General features: G+C 40.6%; 1 long non-coding RNA gene across 1 annotated transcript in view; it reads right to left on the bottom strand.

Annotated features, from left to right (window-relative positions):
• LOC105538548 overlaps positions 1-7300 on the bottom strand; it is an 11290-nt gene extending 3990 nt beyond the window's left edge. Inside the window, exons 1-2 of the long non-coding RNA XR_001005926.1 lie at positions 7230-7300; positions 3572-3894 (exon numbers count right to left, since the gene is read on the bottom strand). This is a non-coding gene — a long non-coding RNA (uncharacterized LOC105538548). The remainder of the gene's footprint in view (positions 1-3571; positions 3895-7229) is intronic.
• Positions 7301-7727: the final 427 nt, after the last annotated feature.

Here is a 7727-nt window from a genome sequence, read left to right as displayed (position 1 = left end):
AGGCCCACACTTGCTGGGGCTCAGGTGGAAGGCAGTTTCAGAGGAGATGGCATGGACTGGACTTGTACTTTCAACTGAGGCACTTACGATGCTTTCACAGAGGATTGTCTGGCTTCGATGCTCCACTTCCTTTTACAAGGTGTTTAACAGCTTCACTCCAAAAGAGAAATATAACCAGTCACAGCTTAAACAGCAGAAACCAATGCCCTGGCCTCAGAAGTATCTCAGGGCTGTCTTGCTCAGCTTTCCATTGACAAAGAACCCATTAAGAACAGGACTGGGGGAGATTTTCAACAGCATAATGCAAATGCTCGTAGGTTTTTAGTTAAGGGCACTCTAAACTCATTTTAGCATGGATTTTTGACATCCTGTCTCACTTAACATTAAACCGTGCTTCAAAAAAGTTAAACAGCAGCACTTTGGGAGCTCGAAGTGGGCAGATCACCTGAGGTCGGGAGTTTGAGACCAGCTTGGCCAACATGGTGAAACCCTGTCTCTTCTAAAAATGCAAAAGAATTAGTGCCGGGTGTGGTAGCATGCACTTGCAATCCCAACTATTATGGAGGCTGAGGCATGAGAATCGCTTGAACCTGAGAGGCAGAGGTTGTAGGGAGCCAAGATTGCACCACTGTACTCCAGCAAGATTATGCCTCAAAAAAACGTTAAGCAGCAAAAATATAAATAAAAATAGAAATATTCATATTTTCTACAAAGACAAATTTTAAGAACATGTTTTTGGTAAGAAATCATATTTATCATTAAAAAGCAGTGAAAGCAAGACCCTTGCTGTACACTTTTGGAAGCAAATTTGAAAGATTCCTGTTGAAATAAAAGTAGAAATTAAAATCATTGAATAGTAAAATATTTTATATAGTAACACCTCAGTTACCTAGAAGTAGGACTTAAGGGCAACTCCTGCTATCTGGAATACAGCAACGGAACTAAATTCCCTGAGGCACTGAAACAGTTTTCACAAAATCAGTTCACTGAAGCTCATTTGTTTTAGTTGTAGAAGAGGGACTCAGTCAGAACCTATTCACCCTTACTATTCACTGTCTAAATAACTTTGATTATCCAGTTTGCCATCCACAGCAGATTAAAACCAACAATTTACTAGGGTAGCAGGGTGCTGCTAAAATATAGAGAGTGATTATTGACATCAGGGAGGAAACGGGAAAGGAGGAACTGTCAAACCAGTTTGGAGATATTCAGTGCATACGTGCATCCATGTACTTTTCTTAATGCACCTTTCTTACATACATTTAATTAGCATGGGCTGAATGCCAACTATTAGCCTATGACTGTGCTAGGTGCACAGAATACAGAGATTAAGAACTCAGTGTCTGCCCTTAGGGGCTTCTAATCTAGCAGAAAGGTTGACAAATAAAAAGGCAATTACAATATAATGTGGAGAACGATTAAGTGCCTGATTCGGGCGTAAATCAGAAGATAAGCTAAAATGCATTTCAAGTATTTCAGGTAAGACATCTGAAACCCCAAATTAAGATCGGGGTAGTGGGGATGCAGAAATGTGTAAGACTGAACGATGATGGAGGTAGAATTTGCACTGCAGGATGATGGATTGAGGTGAAGGGCAAGGGAAAAAAAAGAGTCCAGGATGTCACTCTGATTTTTGGCTTTTGTGAAGAAAGAGTTAGAGGCTCCAGTCTCTCCGGAGGGCATCACCTCATTACAGCTGACATTTTAAATGAAGACTTGGGAATCACTGACAAAAGGTCAGAGAAGTATGAAATCCATTTAGTAGCGACTTTCTCTGCTGGCAAAGAAAACACCTCGTCTTAAATGACTGTTTTACGGAGGAGGTTTTGTAAGTTCCTTGAGGGCAGGACACCCAACATTTATCCTTACGTCCCCAGTGCCCCAATACAGTAGATGCTTAGTGACAACATCTTTATTGGATTTATAGAAACCAATTTAGATCATCTTGACCTTTTCTAGTCATCTCCCTTTAGGGTGTAAGATAAAACTGAGGAAATTTATAGATGTCTTTGGTCCTTGAGCAGATAACGGTTGGCTGTAGACATATTTCTCTTTCAAAAAAAATTTTTCTTAGGAGAACTGAAAAGTCGACGTTGTTGTCTTATTGAATCAGATCTTAAGACCCTGACAAGCAACCTTTCCATCTCTTCAGGTTTTCAGCTGCTTTGAGAGTAGCAGACACCAATTAGCTTCCTGACTGGCTCTGGGGTGTTGAGAGAGGCAAGCAGTGGCACCTCAGGGCACCAGAGCAGCCCTCTGTCCCCACAGGCACTCTGCATGCTGACAGGTCCAGAAAAAGACTGTCATACCCTGAAGAAAAGGCGGCCTCATTCGGCTGACCTTGGGGAATAAAATGTCCCCTGAAACCTTTTAGACCCCTAGAAGATTCCTCTGGGGCTTCGCCTGGAAAAAAAGCTTGAGAGGCAACTTGTACACAATTAAGTCATGACGCACTTAAAAAGAAAAGCTCAGAATTAGGTCAGAATTGGACAGGGGGAAAGAACCGTCTTGATGTGTTATGAAGCTTTTCAGAAACTGTTTTCATGATTTTTATCACTGACATCTATTGGAGTAATGTTATTTTTTATTTGAATATTTAATTTTCAAAGCTAAAGCCTGAGAAATAGAAGCATTTTATCTTTTACAAATAGCTGTGAGTCATGGTTTATATGTCTTGAGTTTTTCTCAGCTTTAAAATCTCAGTTGGTTGTGAAGTGGGGGAGAAAAACAAAATAATGAAATTGCACCAGGAAAACTAACTTCCAAAAACACTCCCAACAATGTTCCTTCTTGCATATGAAAGATATGTTATTACATCAGATTGCCACGTTTGTGAGCTTGAATAGCAGATGTCCTCATTACAAAATCTCTGACTAAGATGAACGTGGTGCTGCAAGGGATGGGTGCTAGAACTAAAACTAAACTGGACAGTGGGCCTTCTGGGTGGAGATTTATGTCCCTTGGCTGGAGGAAGCATGGTTGTGTGTGTGAAAATTCTTTTGAATTTTCCTGAAGCAGCTGTGATTTTCTGCAAACCTGAACCCGAGGTGAGCTGTTTCCATTTCAGTCACCTCTTCATGGGGAGGTCACTTTGGAAGCATTTATCTGGTATGGGGGGCCAAGACTCCTGGTAAGGGGGAGGCAGATGCAGAAGGAGCCCGTCTGGAGGGATGGGGTTCTCACCACCTCTCCCTGGCCTTGCTGCCTCCAACCAGGGGCCATGGTGACTATGAAGGGACACAGTTAGTTCAGAGCCACCCTGGGAAAGATGTGGCCTGCAGCCTGGCAGGCCGAGGACGTGTAGGGGGCTGCACCAGGCACAGCGAGTAACCCTACTCCGTTTCCGAACGTACGCGGGGCCGCTGCCAATGTAAAGCTCCCTGTTAAGAACAGGTCCTGGCCCTCAGCCGAGGGTCACGAAGAAATGACAGACTTTCCTGGCAAGACTGTGGGGATCAGATCCAGCCATTTTTAGATGTAAATGTCTGGCTTTGCCTGCAGCATTTCAAGGAAGACTTGACTGCTGTGCTTTGCCGCCCTCCGCCCCGCTCCCCTGCACTTACCCACCCACCTCGCCTGCGCTGATCCGCAGACGCGCGCGGGGAAGGGCACGCGCGATGCTTTCCCACGCGCTCAGCGGGCGCCCCTCACTGGAAACTCGCTCCGGATTCCGAACCCGAGAGCAGAGCAGAGCAGAGGGAAGCCCCTTTGCTGTGGATGCAAGGGCGGCCTGAGCAGCTCCTTAGTGGAGAGCAATGAACGCACTGAAATCTCGGAGCCTTCTCTGCCAAAGACATGTCGAGTTTGTGCATTCTGAGATCAATTCTGGGCTTTTCTGAAATTTTACTGGGGGTCCCAAAATTTAATTCGGAGGCATTGCCTTCCGTTCTTCCCCTGAAAATAGAGATATGACACAGAAATCTTTGTTTACTAGCTCCCTTTCCCATCAGATATGTAGGGTCTTTATAAAATCCTTGTAAACTTTGAAACTTTAATAATTTTTATTCTACATACCATGGGCCTCAAATAGTACTTAAAAGGCAAACATGAAGGTTGAAACATTTGCTTATACTATTGCACATTTGTATTTCGGATTCTATACAAACAAAAACGGCTTCCATAAGTGAGCATCTGTTTCCTATCTAACAGTATTAAAATGTTATAAAAATTCACACACCACTTGCAACTACCGAGTTTCCTTTGGTTCTTTTAAACAATTAAAATTAAATCATAATGGTTCACAGGTTGTATGAGCTCCCTTTTCTGTGACTGGGTTGAAGAGCTTTCCTTATCGACACTAGTCTTATTGGTCCTTAATTTCAGCTAGATAGACATCTCATGAAATTATTCATCTTCAGCTGTACTCATCTGGTTTCATTTCTTCATTTCAAATGCATTTTGAATGTTCCCATCTGAGCTTATATGCTGTGCCTGTCCTTAATAGCACTGTTGGAAAGATACTGTTCATTGAATTCTCACCATTCCATCCTAATTACTTTTTCTTTGAGGCTTTGGTCTTTACAATAGCCTAGAGGCCTCTCTGATCCTGAGGGTGGTACCAGTAACAGAGTAAATGTGCTCCTAATAGAATTTCCACATTTTTCCTTTAAAAATACTTTTAAAATGTCACAAGTAATATATATTCATGATGAAAACTGAAAGCAGGTAAGCAGAAATAAAAACTATGCACTTATATGTACATATTTATAAATATGAATATGTTAAATGTATGCATACTTATAAAAATGTGATACCTTCCATTTTAAAAACATTTTTCTGCTAAATAAAGCATGAACACTTTCCTTTATTCTAATGGCTACTGAATTTGTCCATACAGATGTAATAAAATCAATTTAATTAATTATTGTTGGAGATGCAAATTACTGAAAAATGTTTGCTATTGGAAATACAGCAATGAACGTCTTATATTCTTGTGCATTTGCTCAATTATTTTTATAAGATAAATTTTCTGGGACCCAATTTCATTTTGACCAGAGATTTTACTCATGGCTATAACCTGCCACCTTCAATGGGAGCTGATTTTGCTGATACAGAAGATAGTATTGCCTCTACTGAGTTCTTCATATTAGTTCCTCTGACTTGAGCCTTCATTCTAGTTACAGTCTCTCTGAAAATTTCTCATTTTGGGTTTTCTATTCCTTTACTAGAGACTATATGGAGCTTGGCCAAAGTGGCCTTTATAATTTCCCCATTTCCCCTTATGTTTCAACATCCTTCCTCTGCCTTCTCTTTAAATGCCCACAAATCTAGGCATAATTCTGTTCTTGACTTCCCTTCTTTGTAGTCTATGCTCTCCCTTAGCTAGTTTGTCCTCTGATTCTATTTATGAGAATGATTCATCCTTAAGCTCTTTTTCCCCAATTTTTTGATTTGTATTCCCATATATTCCTTGGTATCTTCCCATGATGATAGTGCAAATATCTTAAAGTTAGTATTCCCCAGACTCAATACTTTATTCCAAACTCCCAGCAAAACAAAAACAAGTGAAAATAAAAAATAAAACCAACCCCACCTCCCAAACAAAATAACTCATTTTCTTCTTCCATATTCTCTCTTTTAAAGCTGAAGGTGCCCACTGATCCACCATCAAAGGGTCATTCAGATTCAGATTGAATAGACATTTATTGATTGTATCAAATCATATTAGTTTCCTGCTTAAAACTCTCTAGTGGCTTCCCATTGCCATTGAAGTGTGACTCAAACTCCTTACAGGAACCATCAGGCTTCTGTGATTTGGCCTCTGTCTGTCTCCTGCCCAGATCTTCTCCCAGGCTCCTCCTGCCTTTCTATGATCAGCTGCCTGCTTTCTGACCTTCTGTTCAAAGTACAAGTGGATGTGCATCTCAGAGACTGAGCACTTGCTCTTCCTTTGGCCAGAACCCCTTTTTGGATTATGTATTTGGTATTGTAACTAACAACTCATTGCCAACCCAAGAGCATTTCGATTTTCTGCTATATGTTTTTCTTTTGGAAGTTTTATAGTTTTGAATTTCACATTCAGTCTATGATCTATTTTGAGTTAATTTTTGTGAAAGGTAGGTCTTTGTCTAGATTCTTCTTCTTCTTCTTCTTTTTTTTTTGCATTATCTATCCAATTGTTCTAGTACCATTTGTTGAATGCTCAATCCTTTCTCCATTGAATTGCCTTTGGGCCTTTGTCGAGGATCAGTTAACTATTGTGTGGGTCTATTTTTGAGGACTAATTAATATAAATTTAAAGATTCCTTTATTCAAACATTCTATCAGCAAATATTTCATTCAGCAACTACTATATGATCAGTACTGCTTTAGGTACTGGGAACATATCAGTGAAAAACAAAATCTCTGCCTTCCTGGAGTTTACATTCTACAAGTCAAGCGATGTATGACTATGCGAATATTTTTAGAGTTATTCACGTGTCTTTCCCAGCTAAGTACAGCACACACTCCTATGCCTCAGTGTCTTTGCTCACGCTTTCCATGCACTTGTTGGCTCATCACAATTTTGCACTGGGTGCTGCACACTGTGCGATGGGGATATGAAGACATTTCCTTTCCCTCCTATCTCTTTTCATTTTACTTTCACTTTTTCTATTTATCAAAAAAGTGCAATAATATAATTCTTAGATTTAGGCATACCTGAGAAATTAAGTGCAGTAAGAAATGAGATATTGGCTAAGTTATATTTGAGAACATATTTTGATACTTCCAGCAAAGAAAACTCCATTCTAATGATAATTGCCTCTGGGGTTTTCTGAGGCCAGATAATATTTATTTGGATTGAAACGTGATAATAGACAATGTTTTAAAAGTGTAAACCTAGCATTTATTTATACCTGTCTGATGCGTAGTTTTTCTAGTAATGTTCAGTCCTGGTCTAGGAGTCAGAAAGAGATTTACGGAAATAAGTTAGCTTTTGAGTCTCATTTGTACAGTGTTTCCTTTTCTGGCAACCCAAAAACTTCATTAAGGAGAAAAGAAGGAAGTAAAAAGGACTTGCTTAAGCATCGTGGCCATGAAGAAGGGGGAGGGGAAGATGACACTTCTAGACTGGAACTCATGTTTTGTAAGGATGAGAACTCAGAGGTGTCAGTCTGGTGCTGAGTCCTCAGAGGGGAACCTGTGGGCTCCTGTGTGTCCCATTCTAGGATGGTATATTTGTCTGTTTTTATGCTGCTGATAAAGACATACCCAAAACTTAGAACAAAAAGAGGTTTAATTGGACTTACAGTTCCAATTGGCTGGGGAGGCCTCAGAATCATGGCAGGAGCCGAAAGACACTTTTTACATGGTGGTGGCAAGAGAAAAATGAGAAGGAAGCGAAAGTGGAAACCCCTGATAAACCCATCAGATCTCAAGAGACTTATTCACTATCACAAGAATAGCATGGAAAAGACCAGCCCCCATAATTCAATTACTTCCCCCAGGTCCCTTCCACAACACATGGGAATTTTGGGAGATACAACTGAAGTTGAGATTTGAATGGGGACACAGTCAAATCATATCAGATGAGTATTGCTTGGCTCCTCTTCACTGTACACAAAGGGCAAGTTTATAGCAGTATATGAAAAATAGAGAATGAGTTGCAAGCTAGTCAATTGCATGGAATAAAAAAGAAAGAAAAGTGATTTCAGGGCAGGCGCAGTGGCTCACACCTGTAATCCCAGCACTTTGGGAGGCCGAGGTGGGTGGATCATGAGGTCAGGAGATTGAGACTATCGTGGCTA

This window comes from Mandrillus leucophaeus, unplaced genomic scaffold, assembly GCF_000951045.1.
Source record: "Mandrillus leucophaeus isolate KB7577 unplaced genomic scaffold, Mleu.le_1.0 Scaffold194, whole genome shotgun sequence".
Taxonomy (NCBI): Eukaryota; Metazoa; Chordata; class Mammalia; order Primates; family Cercopithecidae; genus Mandrillus; species Mandrillus leucophaeus.
This window is presented reverse-complemented; position numbering and strand designations above follow the sequence as displayed.